The 22,312-nt window shown below is 30.9% G+C and overlaps 1 protein-coding gene across 1 annotated transcript in view; it reads right to left on the bottom strand.

The window, feature by feature from the left end:
- Cdh9 (cadherin 9) overlaps positions 1 to 11,136 on the bottom strand; it is a 137,139-nt gene extending 126,003 nt beyond the window's left edge. Inside the window, exon 1 of the mRNA XM_004848670.3 lies at positions 10,987 to 11,136. The gene's annotated coding sequence lies outside the window, so the exon portion shown is untranslated. The remainder of the gene's footprint in view (positions 1 to 10,986) is intronic.
- Positions 11,137 to 22,312: the final 11,176 nt, after the last annotated feature.

Below are 22,312 nucleotides of genomic sequence, written 5' to 3' on the forward strand. Positions count from 1 at the left end.
GCATGTATTATAATCATTGACAATCCTAAGACTGATGATTACCTACATTATTCCATAAGGAAATAAATTTTGCAGGACGAAATTTGAGTTTTTTCCTCCTCTGTTGCTCAGAATAAAATGAAATTAATTTAGGTCGATGAGGGAGAAGAAGGAAGTAGGGGTGAAGAGTTTGTATAAGATCAAAATCAGAAATGTCTTAGCATTTCCCGTATGGCATGTAAACTATTTTCACAACTATGTGCAGCAGAATTCACTTATGGAATAATTTAGCAAGACAAAATATACCCCCAAATACATGCAATGCTTCATTTCTTTTTTGTTAAAATTTATTAAAAGTGTTTTGGTATAATATTAAAATTCAAGTTGGGTGATATGTTCATTTTTAATGTATATTTTAGCCAAAACATGGAGCTTATTGTTGAGGATGAATTGTATATTTTCTACATATTGTTTGAAAAATAAGGGTGCCATAATGTTCACACTTTGCTGAAATGATACCAATCTTTCAATGCACACTGCTGACTCTTACCTTTAAAGAATATTCAGCCAGTTCATGACAAGATCAAAGATCAGTTTTTTAACAAACACACTGTGTTTGAGGAGGCTTAAGAGCCTTTGGCTGGGGTAATCATCTAATTCAGTTGTGATTAGAAAAATAATTGGATATAAACAAAGGAGTATCTAAAGTCCTTGTACAAAGATAGCGAAGATGTATTAATACAATTATCTTGGAAAATTTAGCTGGAGATCATTGAAAAAGTAAACTGCTAAAAGGAAATAGAAGCAAGAAAGAACAAAAAATGTTAAATATGGTATCATAAAGATTGATCACAGATCTTGAGAGTAGAGAAGAACTGTGATTATATAATCGGGTTCTCACTTGTGGAAAAATACTAGAAAAAGGGAAATTATGTTCAAGATAAGATCATTAGATAGGAATGAATTACCACCGTTGACATTTGAGAAAACTCTAGAACAGATCCTAAGGTCCCTAACAATGCTTTATGTTCAGTGAAAATTGAGTAAATATTTGGTGCTAATATATGAGTATAGAACTAATGTACTAAATCATATTATCTAAATAATCCTATATTTTACACTATTAATTCCGTTTTATAGGACTTTAGGATATAAGATCAAATTACCAACATTATACACAAACTATACATTCAAGGTACCTTCAGTGAATACTACCACAGGTATTCAATTATTACAATTTTTGTTCAAGCCTCAGTAAAATTCTTATACAAATAAACCACCTTTATAAGCTCTATTCATTTTCAGGTCATGAATGTCATTTACAGTCATGAATATAATTCAAAGCATAAGAAGGAAGATCATTAAAAAAGATAGAAAAGGAATGTTAAATACCTGGCATTAAAATTTGAGATCATATTAATATAAAATTTTATTACCATAGATTTAAAATATTTATATAACTTACATCTCTAAAATCTATAAATAATATACCCTTTTAAACATTTAATACATTTTATTTTATTTTTGACAGTAATTTCTGTACTAATGTCATAGTAAAAAAATGCACCACAAAATTATTAAAAATATGCAATTCATATTGTATGTTATATCAACTTAAGAAACAATATTATATATGAATATTTATATTCATAATATTAAACCTTATTCCTACATTTCCCTTATTTAATGTCAAAAACAGTCAACTAATCATTGAATTAAGTTAGGTCTCCTAATTTCACACATGAATGCTTCAAATACCCTTTACCTAAATATCAAGAACCTGAGTAACAATATTCTTTATAGTAAAAGTAGTGATAAACATCTTTTGTCTCCTTATAATATCCTAAAATATAGATACTGCTAATATCTTAATTTTACCCAAGAATCTCCAGGACTTCCAAGCCATTACAAGTTTTTTCAAATTCCCATCTGAGGTACAGAAGTTTTTACACATAGGAGTCTGACTCCAGCATCCTGCTGTCCAAATAACATAAAATATTGTTATTACTTTTCAGATCTGAGAAAACTTGTATTCATAGTGGAAATAAACTACCATCAAAACAGAACAAGTGAATGTGAGTGTTAGATAGAGAGCCTGGTCTAACAGCAACACAAGCCTGTGCATTTTTAGTAATATTCCAATAAATTCCCACTGTTAGGCAAAAGTGATTTAATTTGTGGTCTGTTGAAATAGTTCACACCTTCTTTGAATGATATGGAAAGTCTTTATGAATATTACAAAAGCTCTGGAGGTTCATCCAGGAAAATATTAAAAATTAAGTACCATATTTTTAAAAATCAGGACCATTTGGCTATTGGAAACCTACATTTTGGATATTTTAAGGCAGTGGCTTTCAGATGTATTTATGATGAAGTATTTAAAGTATTCCTTGGTAAAAATTCCAGTTCATAATTTTAAAATTTAGAATGTAGTACATAGGAAATTGTTACCTATTTTACCTATTTATTAACTCATAGTTACATTTAAAATGGGATGGTGGAGGAAAAAAGTGACATTTGAAGAAGAGACAATAATATAAAAAAGAACTTGGAGATGGGGAAAGACAAGACTTTTTCATAAAATATAGCATCTATTTTGGTGATTTGCAAATCAGCAGAGTGATTTTAAAAGGACACTTGGAATACAGTAGGATTTCTCAAATATTTCCTGAGAAAATTATTATCTTTCAAGTATATTTTTAGTCACTGGATTATAGTCATAAAGATATCATATTTTTAAGACCCTGAAGTAGTAGGAATAATTTAAATATGGGATCAAACATAATTGCCAAAAATTTTTGACTCAAGGCTGGGGAATATCGACTTATTTGTGAATGTGATGGGGTGTTGGAATGGAAGGAAAGATAACTTGGCTGGATCCAGAATTTATGGAATTATACTTTATAGACTGTATCAGAAGTTAAAGGAATTGGTTACCAAGCAAACAATTAAAGGTTATTAAAGTAATAAAATAAAGAAGCAGTAAGTTTCTGAACAAACAAAATAAGCCAAAGATTACACCATAAAAGACAAAAGGAAGGTATGAGAAAGGCCCTACCTCTCTGAATTTGGAAACATGGATCCTATGTGAAAGGATTACAAGCCATAAAGACTTTTTTTTTTTTTTTTTACTATACATGTCTTTTGGAAATACTGCAAATTATATAAACAGTCTTGAATTAATTTCAAAAGTAACTTTTTAAAGGGAGTTATAGTTGTACTCATTTTGTAGTCTGGATTCGTGTTAGGATTACTGATTTCAATTTTTGGGACAACTTCAGAAGATTAACATAAGGCAACGAAAGCAGTCCAGTGAGCTACACAATAGTTCAAATTGTGAAATTAAAGTAATGCCAAAAGTATATAATGAGAGACTATAAAAGGAACAAAATTTTCTTCGAATTACTTTATGCTAGAACACAGGTGCTTACTGTTGTTAGTTCCATACTACATAAGGAGAGGGCAGATAAAAGAAAGAAAACTAGAAAGGAAAAATTACAGGTAGCTATTTGTCAAAATGGCAAATGTAACGTCTGAAAACGGAAGCGCTTTGGAAACAGCCGCGATCTCCATCTGAACATGACTTCCCCTGCTAAGCAGGTGCTGCGTCAGCACAGTGCAGAGCTTGGGAGGCTGCAGGGATTCAATTAGTAAGAAATTTAAATCTAGCAAAATGAAATAAGCAGCCAGAGGATGAATCAATATATTATTATGAATTACAGAATGTTCTTTTACCTGATCGGGAGTTTAAAAGAAGAGAAGATGAAGAATTGATGAAGGAAACCAAATAGATTTCTTAAGTCTGCATTCATCGAGGTGTCACACTATGGTGGCAGCAGGAGAAACATTGTTTCCAACTGTACCTGCACACTGTCAGGTACACAGTGTTTCTACTATATGCAAATGAACATAAGATTTATTTTTAATGTGAAAAGTTGGATAAGCTGAGTGCTGTTGTGCATGTCTATAATCAAAGCTGGGCAAGAGGCTGAGAGGCAGAAGGATTGTGGAAGTTTAAGGTCAGACTGGGCAATTTAAGGAGTCTGTGTCTCAAAGTCAAAAAAAAAGTGGGATAAACATGTAGCTAAGTGATAGAGCATGTTCCTAGCATGTACAACTCCCTGGTTTCCCTCCCCAGCACTCAAAACAAACAAAGCATGGGTCTCTTGAGTTCAACCAGTCAGTCAAAACTTATGTCTCCAATACTTTAAGAATCTGAGCTATATACAAGGGTAGCTTTAGCTTTAAATTCCCAGCTTTTCTTAACAAATCTTTGAAATCTTCATGTAGCTGTGTACATGCAGGTCTGAATCCCTGGACTCTTAGACAAACTGTCTTGTTAGTGGAAGTGCTAATCCATGTTGTACTGTCTCAAAGAATATAACTTTGGCAATATTCAACACTATCTGGTGCCTCTTTTCAGATAGATGGTAGAAATAGGAAGAGTTATAAAAGAGAAAATCATCATGAAATATGTTGACAACTTCTTAGTTCCCAGGTTCTAAGGAATTTCTCAGTTGGAAAAGCCATTTTCAGTGAATCATCTTCCACAATGGAAGCCAAGTTAAAAAGGGTAGGCAGTTGTAGTTAAATATATTCTGTCTTTGAAGTGGAGGGGTGGCGTGGGGAAAAATGATAAGAAATGAAGGAGTAGGTGTGGAAACAGAAGTGTCAGCAGAGTTGGAGTTGAGATGAAGGTAGGAAAGCACAAGGAGGCAAAAGCAAGAAGATAAATAATTTATCACAGTTGACTGCTTGGGAAAAGTGTATCTGTTCTCTATGAATCACTACAGATTTATGCTTAATTTGTTAGAAAGTAGTAGGCAATGTACAATTTAAGTGAACTCTATTTTAGACACAAAATAATGTACAATTCAAGGAGAATAATAAAGATAAAAGAAGGTGGATAACTTTCTTCAAAGAGTCAAACTATATTTAAAGGATAAAATATGTATAATACTTCCAACACAAAACATGAACCGTGGGTCTGAGAGTGTAGCTCAGTGGTAAAAGCACGTTTAGATTGTGTGAGGCCCTGGGTTCAAACAACAGCACTAAAAAGCAAAAATAAAAACAACTTTACTTTGAATATTATAAATAGTAACTCATTAAATCATCCACATGCACCTATATTATATATATAATTATGAATACATAAACATATTATTTGATGTATTGTATTATTTTATGTTTTTAAGAACATTTTAAATCATGTGCAAAAATAAGAAAGACCAGCTTTGATCCTGAATGATATGATTTCTATGCTCTATGTTAAAATTGGTTCATATTTTACATTTTTGAAGATGAATTGATACTTTAAAAACTTTCTCACAATGGATACAGTTGAGGACTTTGTTTCACTTACATTCTCATTGACAAGAAACCATGTACTGAGAAGGAAAAATTGACAGATTATCAAATAATTAATGTTAAAATAAATGAGGTACACCATTAAATTTAATAAAACTAAATACATTAATTATATTTTACGAAACGTCATATTTATAGCAAAGCAATGTATTCTACAAATACATGTAGAACTGTTTGTATTATTAAGTGTTGAAGAATGACTTATTTTCCAAATCCTGCTTTCATATCTATATTTTAAAGAACAAAATATTGTTTATAATTAAGGATATATTTCTCCAAATCTGTAATCTGGAATTTTCAAACTAGTGTAAAATCTCCCCAAACTTTTGTCATATGATTTGCATCTGTAGATTTTTCTTACAATTTCAGAAAATTGAAATTTATTAATATAGTTATTGAAATATAATGCAAGACACATATATGTGACATTTTCATTTTGAAATAACATTCTCTTACTCTGAATATATTTAAAGATTGATTTCAACAGAAGACTTGAAAAAGTGGTTTAGTCTTAGACATTAAAGTGAATAATCTCTGAACTCATGTTTAAATAAGGTTTTTTTGTATCCCAAACCAAGGTTTCATCTGTAAAACAGATGACCTGGGTACATCTGAGGTCTGGGGAGAAGAATAATGTGAATGATAGTGTCATTATTCAGTTGAAACTCCTGTATGATTCTGCTACTGAGACAATTATGGGATCTCAGCACTTTCTTATATTTACCTAAAAATAAAAAAGTTATAATTCCTTTTATTTGTTTATGAAATAATATGTATAGATTCTTCCCAGAAAAGTTTTTAAATGTCTCATGGTACAGCATTATTATACATAAAGTCTATAACAAATTTATACTTGAAAATTATTGTGTTATTTCCTTCTGCTTTATTTATTTTGATCCACACACATATGCACACACAGATGTAACTAAGGATATAGATACACAAATATGTAAATAGAGATATAGCCATATATGCTGACATATTATACATAGATATAGATATAGGTAGACAACTCTAGAAATTAAGTTTTCTTAAATGTTTCATTTGTGGATTCATTATCATTCAAATAAATGATTTTAATTTCTTACAAATTACTTATATTGTGAAGAATTTTTAACATATAGGTATGAATATTTTAAATAAATATTCCAGAACTTATATAAAATTATTACAGTAACCTATTTCAGGGGGGAAAAACATGAAACAAAGGTCTAGGAAAAATTCCAATTGAGAACTTTTAGGAATAATGTCATAGCTTCATAAAAGTAGTATGCATAGTTTGTTATTTCTTTTGACCCAGGAAGTGAATTATTGGTGCCCATTTGCCCAGACAACACATAGTTATGTAGATTGTTTGTTGTTTCTTTAAAGGTTACTTCCACTTAGTATTGCTGGTTTTGCATTATTTTCTCAAGATCTTGTTTCATTAAATATGAAGAAAAGATTGACTACTCACTGGATATTCTATTAATAATATATGAAGTTTGATAAATGCAGCATATACCACTATAAGATCCATGAGATATATCTGCTTTTTAAACACACCTAGAAACATTAAACTTTGAACTCAAACATCAAATAACAACTATTAGTTACCACTATTTCCATTATAAATTAAAAATAAGTGGAGCAAACAATAAATTGCATTCACCCATGTTCTTCGGTACTGTGGAAACACTTTCAAAATTTGGAGAGGAAGAGCAAACATTTTAATCCATACTTATGAAATAAGCATATGCTCTGAAATTTTCAAATTAGAAACACCAAAACTTTTCTTCTCATCAAGAGAAATAGAATATATACAAGCATTCATTCCTCCTGTAATTGATTTACAATTTGTCAATTTAATGACACAGGAAAAATAACTTGGAATGCCACTTTAAGAAATATTTAGCTCTTCTTCTTTTTGCACCTCTCATCCTAAAAATAAAAAGATTAAAAAATAAAATACACGCATATCAACTGACAACAACAGTGCCTTGTGATATTTCTATTTTCCCTTCATAACTGGCAAAATCCATTATCATGACTTTTATATTTGGTGAGGTGTTTCTCGGTAGTGTTAATGTAAAAATCTCTTGGGTAAGCTCCAGAGCCTGCTTTTATTCTGGCACTTTGCATCTGTAATGTGGCTATCGGATCATCTGTAACTAGTGCTACATTTAGGGATAAGTACACTAATGTGTTAGGACGGCAGTGGAAATATATAAAAGTGTATAAGGTCACTCTTTACACTTTGTGTTTAAATGATGAGGTTAATGGAGCTTCTAGGGACAGAAACTGAGGTAACTCATAAGAGACAAAACTTCTGCAAGACATTCAAAATAGTATGGAAATTATTGTTTATCTACCTGTCTGTCTATCAGTCATCTATCATCTCTTTCTATTGATCTATTGATGTAGCCATACATCCATCTATCCATTATTAATATTGCTAATATAATTTTCATGACTTAGCATGCTATGTTTGCACATAATGCTGACAAATATTCATATTCCACTAGACGAATTTGGTTATGTAACTTGACCTTTTAAAACCTCAGCTTTCTGATGTGTAGAATCAGAATTGGAGGTAATTGAATTTGCTTTTATAAAAGTTATAAAGTTTTATGTAAATACCTAAATAAGATAATGTCATGTATATTAACACAATTATTAGGGATCTATTTGGAAGTAAAACTCATTTTGAAAACAAATATGCAAGATACAGAGAAATAAATTGCATTATATTAGGAAACATGTCTTAGAGTCTTAATTAAAAAGGATCATATTTATAAATTTAGCATTAGGTAAAAAAAAAAGGTATTTCAAATCTATGTCCCATTGGTCACATTCAGCTTGACTTCTTTTCAAGAAAACTTAACTTTAAGTAGATTAGTTAAGAAATAAAAAACCCAAGAACCTATGTTTTCTCTGATAAAAATCTCACCAAATAACCTTATGCTACAACTACTTTATTTATTCATTTTTACATATATATGCACATTATATCTATGTATATCCTTATGTATGCATTCATACATGCCTTTAAATTTAGGTGTATATTTTAAATATTATATCTGACATTTTTCAAGTACTACACTTTATTTTTCAATTATATGCATTCAACGTTACAGTTAAGTGTGTATTGGAGTGAACAAATTAAGAGAGAAATCTAATGATAGATGAAATGAAAGCATCTGAGCTATGCTAAATAGTGCTCCATCTAGCCTTTTCTCTTTCACTGAGAACAAGTAACAGCCGATGTTTATGTAATGCCTCAATTGTATTTCCCTCAATTAACTTTCATATGTATTTCCTTCAATTAACTTTCATCTTTATTTCTTCTCACAGAATATATTGCTATGTTACTCACATACGTTCTATTTTATAATTTTAGGCACTCACCAAACATAAATAGATACATGCATATACTTTAGAAATATCATGAGGAGAGATAATCATCCCACTACTGATCCCTAAAGATAAATTTACAAGTAGGAAAGAAAAATTTCCATTTATTCTTTAAATCTCATTTGGGAAATGTATCATGGAGAGGATATTGCATTCACTAAGCTTTTCCTGTAAGTACTATAGGAACATTTTTTTAAAAGTATGAATCCTGTCCATGCAAGGTGAGATTCAGAAGCTTCTGACTCATACATAACCTAACATTGAAAAATGTAATGTCAATATCAATTTAGAATTGAGATTTGGCTATACATAGGCAGTCGTATGAGTCAATTTTTCAGTTACTTAGTAAATGTAATAGTAATTATGTAAACCATTTCAAATATTTTAAAATTACCAAAAGGATAATTGAAAGAAAAAATGCATTTTTATAACCTAGAAAATGTTATATTATTATTGTATTATTAGTACTGCCAATTATATTTAACTTGAAGTTTGTGCATTACATTTGAATTGCTACTACCATCTGCTTATTGTAGAACATTTTTCTATTCATATTTTCACAGTTAAATTTGCTCATAGTATATGTTTTATCAAATAGCTCTTCATTTTTTCAAAATATATACATATACTTACAGTAGCATTTCAACATATCAACATGTATCTATGAAATACATACAATTACTTATGCATTCTTAGTTTGGGAAAACTTTAATTGAACCCATAATATGTTTGGTGACAGGACTACAAATGGATGCTGTATATTTTACGTCCAAGTTCTTTAGAGTTATGTGCTGGAAAAAGAGGTTATTTTATGTCTTTATTTTCAAAAGATCTACTGTTCAAACCTACATTGACCAGTTCCATAGTTGCACAATGTGCTCCACAGTTGACACAGCACTGCCTAGGCAATGAATCAATGAATGAACCTGAAAATAGAATCTATCTTTATTGAATGCAGGAGAGTTTTTTAAATTAAGTACCTTGAATATGGGTAACACTTTAAACTCATAGATAAAACCAAAGGCAGCCAAAAAAAAATTCCTTCCTATTTCACAAAAGTTATCAGGTTATTTTATCTCACAATATCACTAATTCTTTCTGCTACACAGAATTTAGGAGTCATGAGAAAAAACAGATAAGAATTTCATATATCTCAATATAACAGAAAAAATTAAAACATATCCCCGGAATGAGCTATTTCCTCTCGAATTTATAGTTAATTTAATTCTTATCAAAAAGCTCTTCATATAAATAAATGTAAACTTATCTACTAGAATTGACAGCTTTCCTCTTATTGTACATTTTTTGTTAACAAAACAGTTTCTAACAACTTCACTCCATTAAAAGTATCTAACTATAAATACTATACAGAATTGTGATGCCCTCAGAAGTAAAATCCATTAAGTCTTTCTGAGATTAATGCACATGCAAAAATGTAATTGATATAAATGATTACACTGGAACAAAATATAAAACAATTCTCCATCAAATCACTGTATTTTTTACATCATCAGGAATTTAAAAATTGCTAGTTTTGCTTTTGACACATTGTTTCCCATGATTTTCAAGTCTCCATTCCATTAAAATATATTTCCCAATTACACTCGAAGTGTCTACATTCTTAATATTGACATGAGAGAGAACCATAACTACTGAAGAAATCTCCTTAACTTATGTAAATGCACAACTTAACTGTGACATGTAATACCTACCTCTGTGTCACTTTTGCTATTTGTATATTATTTTTTAATGTTGAACATAAACCACTTCTTATTATAAAGATACTATTATTTTTAGTAGTTCTGACTCATTATTTAAACAGAAGTTATAAGAACGCAAGAAATCCACTTCAAATTAACATAATAAAACATACATATACACATTCATAAATGACAAATCAAAGCTTCCACAATCAATTAATACAATTTGAAGTTTAGTTTTCTTTTTATGAAAATATTCCATATAGAAATTTGAGGACTACAAAAAGAGATTGGATAAGGATCAAGGTTTTAAAACTAAGAAAAGAAGGAAATAATGTATATTTTGGTAATGGCATTTAAATATTTTATTAAAACTATAAAATGTTTTCTTACCTTCAGAGAGAGAGAGAGAGAGAGAGAGAGAGAGAGAGAGAGAGAGGGAGAGAGAGAGACCTGGCAACTAGAAGCAATATTTGCACTACTTCATTGTAAAAAAGCAAAAATCGAATAGCTAATATCGTCAAACAAAGTAAGTACTACTTACCTTATTTAGTAATAGAAGTGAGTTTAGCCTTGTTTAGCACTGACAATTCCGTTACTACCTCTGTCTCTTCGTTCTCTTCTCTTTTTATGGTATCTTCACAGCTGAATCTTCACGAATCTCAGTGTGCCTCTCTTCAGCATCACTTTTAACTCAGACAGGCAGGAAGCTGAAGCCAAAAGAACTCTTCTATCTGATTGGTTTCCAGTCCGCGTTTCTGATTAATAAGAGACGTTCTTCAGAAAGGAAGATATTGCAGCTGATGGCGCTGCAGGGCTCCAGGCTTGGGTATGAGGGAGTAAAGACCTCTTTGGGCACAGTGATTTGCAAGCGAATAAAATGGGAGGGCTCAGAGAGGAGGCATTGTCAAAGACCCCTGTGAGAGAAAATAACCCAGTGTTTTTAGTCTCTATTAATCAACTCTGTTTAATCTGTTTGCAATTGGGAGAAAAAGGTCATAGAATGTCTGTAACCTGTAAATCATCTGTAGAAAATATCATACCCACAGTGTTGTTATTCAAAAGAAATTTTGTGTATCTGTCCTTTAAGTATTTATTCACTGCTCCCTACTTCCTTGCAAAATTCTAATTGTAAAAGAAAAGAAAGAATCCCAACTGTATTCATCCCTGATAATGATGAATTTTTTATCTTTGTCTCTATGGGTTAATAGTGTAAAATCATCTTTCAGAAACTGTGTTTTAAAAACATCTCATAATTGATATCCTGACATGTTTTTTTTAAGTAAAAGGAACAGTTTCAATTGTTGTTTTGAAGCCCTAAAACATTTTGCTTCTTCCCTAATAATCCAAATAAGGATTTTCACTCTTTCTGGAACTGTTAAAAAATAATGGTGACCATAGCCATAAAACCAGACTCAAGAACTACCTGTTTGAGTTCCTGCTCTGCCTTGTGCAACTCTTAGAGAAGGTAAAGCAAGGCAGTCAAGCCCTGCCTCAGAGGGGAAGTGTTTTCAGTGCTTCTGGAAATGGCACAATAAGAATGATATCGATTAGTAGATAAATCCTTCTGAAAAGAAGTTCAAATAATAGTTGTATGAAATGCACGGTGGGAATAGGGCTTATTTTATAACAGCTCGTTAAGTCACAGTAAGTAAATAGTTTAAGTGCCAAAAAAAAAATCAATATCTTATTTGATGCTTCAAAGAGAAACAGACAATAAAAAAACTAAAATTTCCACTTTTTCTTCCAATGATAAAGTTTATCTATGAAGTGTAGATAATAAAGCTAACTGTCTATGTGAGGTTTTCACATTATGGAAATTTATTTCTCAAAAGAGAAAGCAAATGCTCAGAAAAACAAAACTTTATATGTCCCAAAATAAACTGTGACACTACTAATGCATGGTGACTGAATGTGGAGTTAAAAGTTTTTAAGTAATTTTGAATTTCTAGGTAGAAAAAAAGCAAGTTTTACTTTCTCCATCTACAAATGAAAACAGATAAAGAGGAAAAACTTTCTGCATATTTCCAGAGCTAGAAAATTCAAGTGGTTAAGACAGCTTAGTGAATTCTTCATGGAGGCTGAATGTTTTCTTGAGGCAAAGAAACTTAATTTAAAATTCACAGGCTCCTTCAGACTTATTTCTTTCTTCCAGATCTCCTTGTTTCTTCAAATAAAAACTATATTATAGGAATATCTTTGTTAAAACTGAGATAAAATATTGTATGTAAAGTGGGGGGAAAGTAGCCAAACAAAATATTTTAATGTAATGTAATTTAAATATTCACAAATAAAAGCTTTCAATCCCTGATGTTACCTGCACTTAATTTCCAACTGAAATTAAAATTTAATTTAACTGCCAGGAAAAACTATTTTGTGTGAAATCCACATCTAACAGAGCATTCTGTATCTTAATTGGAAGTTACTTTTACCAATCTTATAAAACAGAAGAAAAGAGTAATTTTTTTTTAAAAGATAGCTCTCAGAAGCCTCCTACCTGTCTTTGGTTTGTAATATTACTCTTTGAAATCTGAAGACATAAATCTTAAAATTATCAAAAAATCCTTGCATATCATGATTAGTGGAACTAATGTAAGTAGCACTATATATATCACAATAAAATAGTTTGTTGTTGTTTGTGGTGCTGGTGACCACAAACTTCCTCACATAGGTTAAAGAAACACTTCTCTATTGAGTTATACACCATTCTGAAATTAGTTTTCAATACTTGAAGTAATGAATGTGAATATTTAGCAAACTGCCTTGCATAAAAATATTACCATTATTATTTCCACAGTAAGAATGTATGTCATCTTCTTCTCATTTAGACATCAAAATTAATTCATAGTTAATATAAAATATTATCTGTAATATATTTTAAAAATTAATTATTTTCTTAATTATTTTGTGCATTAAAGGTATAATTGTTTGAAATTTTTTCCTTCCTTGATACTCAATATATCTTCATACTGTGGTTTCCAAATGCTGTTTAAAACTGCTGATGTATTCTTGCTACATACAAAGTAATATTTCTTGGCATTTATTACTATAAATAGTATTGTAATATATTATAACCCTTTGCAAATTTTGGAGAAATAGAGGAAAAGCAAACAAGGCACCATGCTAGTTATCTTGTAGTGAAATTGGAAAATAAAATGAATGAGTTAGTGAATAAGGTAAACATTACCTCCAAATGAGATTTTAGCATACAGCCATACTGGAAGTCATCAGATAGGCCCAGATAGACATTAGTATTGCACTTGTATAAAAACAGAAGCTACCTGTGCTATGACTCAACTTACAAAACAACCCTTGGATCTAAGACCAGCATGTGTACCTGGTAAGACTGGCTTACCCCTTCTCAAACATTGTGTACAACAGGTTTTCTATGCAACTGTTATGAATATAACTTCAGCACCACAAATTTGGTCCTCCAAACTGATGATGTACTAAACTTAGATGATGATGTACTAAACTTAGATGATGATGTACTGTCGATGAAACTGAGGTAAGAATTAAATTAAATTAAATTAAATTTCTTTTGTACCATAGCAAATCATTAATATTAACCCCAACACTGTTTCAATTCTTACTTATATCAGAACTTCTCAGAAGTTCAAGTTTCTCTAATCATCTACCAAAACCATGATTCTTAACACCACGTGCCTTATACTATATCCAAATCTGAGTGAAATACTCTCAGATCGATTATGTCCCAAGATTGATCTCAGTCAGAAATCATATCATTCTTTATGTCTTTGGGCTTTTTCTTTTGCCAACATTTGTTTAAATTTCCTGCTCTAACTTTAAGCTGGTTATTGTCTTGGCCAATTTCTTTTCTTTTTCCTTGGGTGATCCCTATAGTAATGGGAAAGATAGCTGAGCGATAACAATACCTGCTACTTTAATCACAGTAGCTCCCTAGTATGTTTGCCTAATTGATATATCAAATCTACCTCCTTGTACTAATTTTCATCAATTCTTACATATATAAATCCATTCAATATGAAATGCATGGGGCAGGAGACATATAAATTAGTTCATTTTTTCTATATGGAGTAGGTGTATCCCACTCGATAATGAAGTGGCCTAAAGTATATGGTTTCAGCATTTTTCATGGAGTTACATAAAGTTTATTAGAGTCATCTCTGCTATAAATATAGAAAAAAATGATGTAACTCATATCATTCTAACATTCAGAATACCCGTTGTCATAAGGAGACACAGATCTGTCTCTATGCCTTGTCTCCTCTAATCTAATCCAAATCAGGAAATTAGCTTTTTAACTTTTGATTTAAATTTTTATCTACTTTGAGTTTCTGTGATAAAACTCAGTACAGGCCTTTAACTCTCCTTCTCTGAACCTGAATAAAGAAATTGCCACATACTAATGGATTCTTCCATGGATCACACAACTATCTCTAAATACTGCTGTGAGAAAATTTCCCAAATGTTTACTGGACTGACCTAAGGTTAGCACAGATAATTTTTAACTCTTCTGTGAGGAAAGACAACTGAACAAAGAGGGATTAAATATGTGATGACTGTAAGAATGGAGAATTCATAGTTTTTCAAATTGAAGAAACAATGAACAGCAGAAGGTAAAACACATATACAATATTATTGATTGTTTCATACCTAAAGAACACATTGATCTTAAAGAAGGGCCAGGGATTTAGCTCAGTGGTTTCACCTGGTGCTGGGCAAGCACAAGGACCCCGGTATCAAAAAAAAAAAAAAAAAAAAAAAAAAGGAATAGCAATAGAAGGAAAACGTGTGTATTCAAAATCAATTTGGAACATTGCCATTACTTTAAAAATCTATTGCCCTCTACCCATACTACGTTCCACCCACAAGTCTTAAAAGTCAGAGGGATCCAATCAAAATATCAAGAGCATTCCTCACAGAGCTAGAAAAAGACAATCCTAAAATTCATATGAAGTCAGAAGAGATCCAGAATAACAAAAGCAGCCTTGGGCAACAAGAGCAAAGCAGAAAGCATCACCATTCCCAAATTCAGTTATATTACAAACTTCAATGATAAAACAGCATGGTACTGGCACAAAAACAGAAAAGTACAACAGAATAGAGACTGCAGAAACAGCCACAGGCTCATTCAGCAACTGATCTTTGACAAGGGGTGTTAAAAGCATTCACTGGAGGAAAGATAACTTGTTTATCAAATCGTTCTGAGAAAACTTGGTACACATATGCAGGGAACCATATCTCTCACAATGTAAGAATATAAAATCAAAATAGATCCTAGATTTAATATTGGTAGGGAGATTTAGCTTTAATATTGGTAGGGAGATTTGCACCCCTCCTGCCTGGCAAGCACAAGGTCCTGGTTCAATCCCTGGTACCAAAAAAAAAAAAAAAGATTTAATATTAAAACAGGAAAAAATGTCTAGAAGATAAAATAGGTCTAAATCTTTAAGACACAGACATAGGCAAGGACTTTGTGAAAAGAATCCCAATTGCACAAAAAATAACATCAAGAATCAACAAAAGGCTTCATACCAAATTAAAATGCTTTTGCATAGCAAAGGAACCAACTCAGAGTGAAGAGACAACCTAAAAATAGCAAAACTCTTTGCCACCTAGTCCTCAGACAAAGAACTAATATCTAGAATATATTAAGAATACCAAAATGTTAGATCCCCCCAAATAAAAGACGAAATCAAAGAAGGAACACTGAATGAATAGAAACTTCCCAGAAGAAGTATAAATGGCCAATAAATATATGAAATAATGTCCACTATGTTTGGCTATTTTAGAAATGTAGATTAAAACAACACTGACATTCCATCTTGTTCAAGAAAGAAGGATTAGCATTAAAAAATCAAATAAAAATGCTAGCGAGGCTTTGGGAAAAAAAAGGAATCCATCTACACTGCTGGTCGGAAAAAAATAAACAACTAGTACAATCATTATGAAGATTATTTACACACAAAAAAACCCCTCAAAATAGAAATTCCTTTCAAGTCAGCTATTCATATTCTTGGAAACATCCTAAAATATTTAATGGCATCGTATTACAATGATACATGCACACCCATATGTATAGCAGGACAAGTCTTTTTATTCTTGGAAATGGCCTATATGTCCTTCAATAGAAAAACGATAAAGAAAATGTAGTGTTTATACACAATAGAGTGTTACTCTGATGTAAAGAAGGATAAATTTGAGACATTTGGAGGAAACAGATACACCCTTAAATCAGACACAGAACATTATATATAGCATGATTTGTCTTATATGAGAAACCCAAAGTATAAATAAAATAAAAAGCAAAACAAAAGATAAATAATAGAAAATAGTGAGTAATATCTTTATCTTTTGCAAATAGAATCACAAGATGAAGCGAGTGGGGAGAAAGAGGAGAGGAAGGGATGTGAAAAGTATTAAGATGTGTTATACACATGTAGCAACTCCCCCAAATGAATGTAATCATTATGTACTGCAAATATATACTAATTAAAATTTTTAAATGTTTTTAAAGTCATAGGGCGATGAGAATGGAAACATGTTTCTTTTGACTTTCAGATTGACCCATTTTTTTTCTTTTTAAGTCATCAGTAAACTAAAACAAGAGCAGAAACAACAAAATAATGGCATTTATTCTACCAAATTACATATAGATGTAGATATACATAGAGAGAGAAGAGCGATTTTAATTTTGAAAAACTTGTAGTTAATAATTTGAATTCTAAACTTTTGACTCAAAGCTTTATGATAAAAACTATCTCAAAAGTTCAAAAGAGGAGCATGCTCCTGAAAATAGCAGATAAGTTTGAAAATTAAAAATGTTTCTCAAGATATAAGGTACTATTTATCTCTGTATGATATTTGATTTAGCTCAGTAGCAACCACTAACTTATCCTACCTACATAAGAAGCCATCTCTGCCTTTGAGATAAATATGTTGTAAGTTTCTCAGCAAGGAACACTCTTTTGTGTTTTTACTTCTTAAGTCTTAAGGACAATCTTTTTGTTAACAGTCTTTTATTTTATCTTTCTGGATGTTTAAGAATTGCATTGTAGATGGTATGCACCTTAAAAAGAGCACCTTTGTTCCCCTATTGTTTGTATTCTTATTTCTACTTCTGTAATACATATCTGAGTGATTAGTATTTATTAATAAATAAATATTATTTTATGAATGAAAAATTCATGATCTATGTAGTGCTTAAATGAAATGTCTTTCAATATTATAGGCGCCCTCCAATAAAGTTTAAAAACAGACACACAAGCCACTGGCACATTTGAGATTGAGACCGTTCTCGTGGTACTGAGTCTGCCATTTCACTCTACAATCCTTATTCAAAGTTTCTTTAATCCATACAGAGAACTGGTTTTCTAAGAATCTAGATTTATATTTTTTAATTAATTCAAGTTGACAGTTTAATTCTTTACTGGAATGGAAGTTTTAGCACAAATGTTATAATTTTAAATTGTGGACATGATACTTCAAGACAATAGGAAATGAAGTACAAAGCTTTTAATAACATGCAACACAGATGAGAATACAATTAAAAATGAATTAATTTGAGTGTAATAACAAACACATCCACGTATAAAATTTGTAAAGAAAATGTTTTTAAAGAGTTATTAAGATAGGACTCAAAGACACAACATAATACTCTGAAGAAATGAATAATATATACTATATTGATAATTTTCTGGATTTAGAAGGTATATGTATAAGATGCGTTTGTATAATTACATGTACAACTAGCATTCAGGTGACTAATATAAATGTCACCATTAAAAAAGTATAAAACTTTAAAGCACATATCCAAATAGTCTTAAGAATTTTTATTAACATGCTCATAAATTCAATCCAAATTTTCAATTAAAGTCAAGTCTTTATGTACACAGAGTTAAAGGAATTATTTGGTTTGAATAGAAATTCATGGCATCTAGGTATAATAATTATTTCATTATTCTCTAAAAGCAGAAAAAGCACTTATAACAATGTATTTAATTATGAATTGTATAGTGGGTCAAATATAGACAGAATTATATACCTCCTATTGTTTTATCATAAAAGTAGAATAAGACTCCTCACGGATACTGCATTTGACAAATGAATTAAATTTTCAATTTCAAATAGGATTTATCAATTGTACAGCTATTAAGTCAAAGTTGTTTCTGATTTCAGCACTCTGAGACTTTTCTCTTGACATTACATAATACTACTGGTTAAACAAAAGAAGAAGAAATCCATTGTATAAGTGGTTATCTAAACTCAAGTTACCAAACACATGAAGACAGGGTTTACTGTGAAATTGACACAGTTTCAAATTTCTTTATGTGTATGTATCATTCTCTCTCCATTACATTTTATTTTCTCCCTATTATTGATGGGATTTTGACTGAGAGATATTATTAACTAATAGCAACTGACCAGGAAATCACTGTACCTCTTTTTATATGGTGGAGCTTTAATATTGATATTCATATAAAGTATTTTTCCAATTATTTAAATATATCAATTTTGTATAAAGCATCATAAGATTAGATAATATAATTAACAACTGGTCTAACTAGAAAATAAAATGTATTTTCTTGCCTTTTGAATACTTTACAAAAAGCTTTGACCTAAATATAATCCCACAGAAGCAGTTTCTAAACATATATTGAGAAGAAAGAATTAAAATTCAATAAAAATTAATAAAAGTTAAAGAACTATTTTCTATCATCTAAGAAAACAACTAAGACATTTTTGTACATTTAATTCCTTCCTAAATTTACATCTGGTCATTAAATCAGATCATTTTATGTGTGTGGTCATTTGAGGGATTGGGCCTTGATGCTTACGGCTAAGACTATTACTTTTCTTTGTCTTTCCCATCAGATCCAAAGAGAATAATTTGATAATAGGTGAGTATATTGGATCATTTTAAGTTGAAGTATACTATAATGCAAGAAAAGAAAGCACCTTATGTGTACTGCTATAAATCAAGTCACACCTGTGAGTACTTGGAACCTAAGCCAACTGGGGAAGTTCAGGATTTAGAAGTTCATGTATTTACAAATGGTTCCATTCAAAGTTCAAGAAAATATGAAGTGCACTGAAGTTTCTATGCTGTCTTCAGTATTTAGGAGAGTTCTGCTCCTGGAAACTGTGTTAATTCCACAGGATTTTCAGTGTGCTGAATGTATACCAAAGTGTGTTCAGAGGAATCTGGTCAGCAACAGAGAGTTGAATATCATACATTGAAGATGTGATTTTTTTTTTCATCGTGGTAAACAAATGATGATGAATACTTTCCATGCCTTATTTAGAAGCAAATGTGAAAAATGTGAAAAATATACACAAAATCAAAAGCCCCATATGTCAATGTTTTAAAGCTTGCTGTTGACTGAAATATGATGAGCTGTCTCTGGTACAGTGTTACTGTTGGGCTGCAATTGGCATTCCTCACACCAGTAAGAACTTAGAGATTCACTGTAGTTTGGAGACTGCCTAAGTATTATCTGGACATGTTATTGAGATCCACTAACAAAAGTCCATAAAATCACAAGATTTTTAGTGGGCCTCAGAAAAAAACAAATCTTTGTAATGCTCCTAATGATTTCAACTCTCACTACCCCTGGTTGTGGCCACAGTTTGCTTCCTTACAACCTGGAACACCAGAGGGGAAACCTCATCCCCTGTATTCTATAGTTCTCCAAAGGGACTATCTTGCCATGTATCCACGTTGTGCCATATTAATTACACTCGAGTCCTAATGTAGTCAGAAATAAGAGGTACTTATTTCTGATATGAATTTGCTTTTTGAGCTCATAATAATTCCAAGAAAAACACACCACTGGATTTACATAATATTTTAGACATCATCATTTTACTCTTCACAGAATCGGATTTGACCAAAGAAATCATTGTAAAGCAAATAAAGAGATCAGTGAGCTGAAGTTTAGAGAATTTGCAAACATTCTACATATCCCATGTCCTAAAACAGCTCACTTGATAGAACGACCTGTTGAAGACTCACAGCAGAGGGAGTGTTGACAGGTAACAGATTTGAAGGGGTGTCTGAAAATGGAATGCGTGCTTTCAACACTAACAAAATCAACATACTTTCGGCCTCCCATAATCTTCATATCATAACATATGAGAACACAAAATAAAATATTTCACACTATCCTCTCCTTATATCGTATAGTTTTGATTTGGGATTGCCTGGATTACTGAAGCACAGATATTTCCACTGAAGTGAGGCTGAAATTATCACCCAAATATTTGTGCTACTCTTGGTCCTAAAATTTCAGACAAAGAAGAGGGTTAGTGCACTAAGTAGTTTGATTATAATTGAGAAGAAAAATAAAATAAATTATTACTTTACAATGGGAGGAAGAAAAGATATGGGTTTGCAGCCCTGTCATAATCCCAGGTGCATAGATAAAAAGTAATGAAAATTTTCTTCTTGTAAAAAGGGAGGATTACTAATAGAAAAGAAGCTTGAGGAACACAATTTAGGTTTCACTGTCTAGGTAAGAAATCACAAATTAAGGTATCAAATAAGGGGCAACGAAATAAGTAATCTGCAAAAATAAATCATTAATATAAATTCTAACCACAAAATTCACTGAAGAATTAAAGATTGTAATAGATAAACATATTGTATTTTCTTTCTCATTTTGTTATTTAGAGATTTTATATTTCTGATAGTTCCTTCATACATTTTGATTGAATTAGTGAAGTGATATATAATTCTATAATATATAATATGATATATAATTCTATAATTCTATTTTAAGTTACAGTTTGTCTAAAAATCTTTGTGATTAAGCATTAAATATTAGATTTTTCACTCAAAGGTCTATGATTCAAATACAGAATTTAAGATATCCATTAGGGCAATATATTTTCAGTGCACAAGGAAAAGTTGCATCAAATTTTGCAAAATAATAATGTGAGGGCTTTTTTTCACTTAATTCTGAATTTAACAATAGCTAAAATATTCCATATGGATATTGAGTTGACAAAAAGTTGATTTGTGCAATATTTGTTTTTGGTACTGAATCACTAAAATCTTCTCACATGACTACAATCTCTGTACCTCCTAAGAGATGCTAAGAACTATAGTTCCCAGAGATCCATTTCCTGTGCAATGTCAGATCAAAGTTTCATGATGAGAAGTATTCTCATGATACTTGGAGGGAAAAAGAGAGGGGAAAAATTATTTTCTGAAGAAATTTGCATCCACAAACAATTATGAACACAATTTTTATTGACCTCTTAAGAAGCTTCCACTGTAGAACCTTGGGTTTAGATACTTTATGGTGGTTTCTTTGCTGTATAATAATAGCTCTTCTGAACTTGATGGTATCCCTGACCTTTGGTTCAGTAGTGCTTCTGACATTTGTCTAGACTTTATATCACATCCACCAAAGCTGAATTCATGTGATGGCTTCTCTTTTATTGACTAAATTCTTAATTTATGCCTAAACTTTGGAGCTATCTATTGTTTTATGTTCTGAGACTTTTTTTAGTGCATTGAAATTCTATTTCTGGTCTATGTCTTTAGGTAGATGGATAACATCTGTCTTTGATAACATTTCATTGCCCCTTTTAAATGACACTTTTTCTCTCAATACACAATTTTTAAAATTATATTACGAATCAGTAAATAGTGTGAGATTCTGAAGCACCTTATATGTAAGAATCTAATTTTCAGAAAAAATTGATAACTCTTTGTTATTTAAAAAATACACATCACTACACAACTATGTACAGAAAGTGTATCATGAGACATTTCTGTCTTGATTAAGCACTTTCTCATTGTTTATTAAAAATTTAGTGAGCACATATTTTATGCTAGGAAAAAAATTACAATCTGAAGATACAACAATAAGTAAGAC

This window comes from Heterocephalus glaber, unplaced genomic scaffold (genome assembly GCF_053883595.1).
Source record: "Heterocephalus glaber isolate CG9 unplaced genomic scaffold, H.glaber_assembly_v1.0 deba00001538, whole genome shotgun sequence".
Taxonomy (NCBI): Eukaryota; Metazoa; Chordata; class Mammalia; order Rodentia; family Bathyergidae; genus Heterocephalus; species Heterocephalus glaber.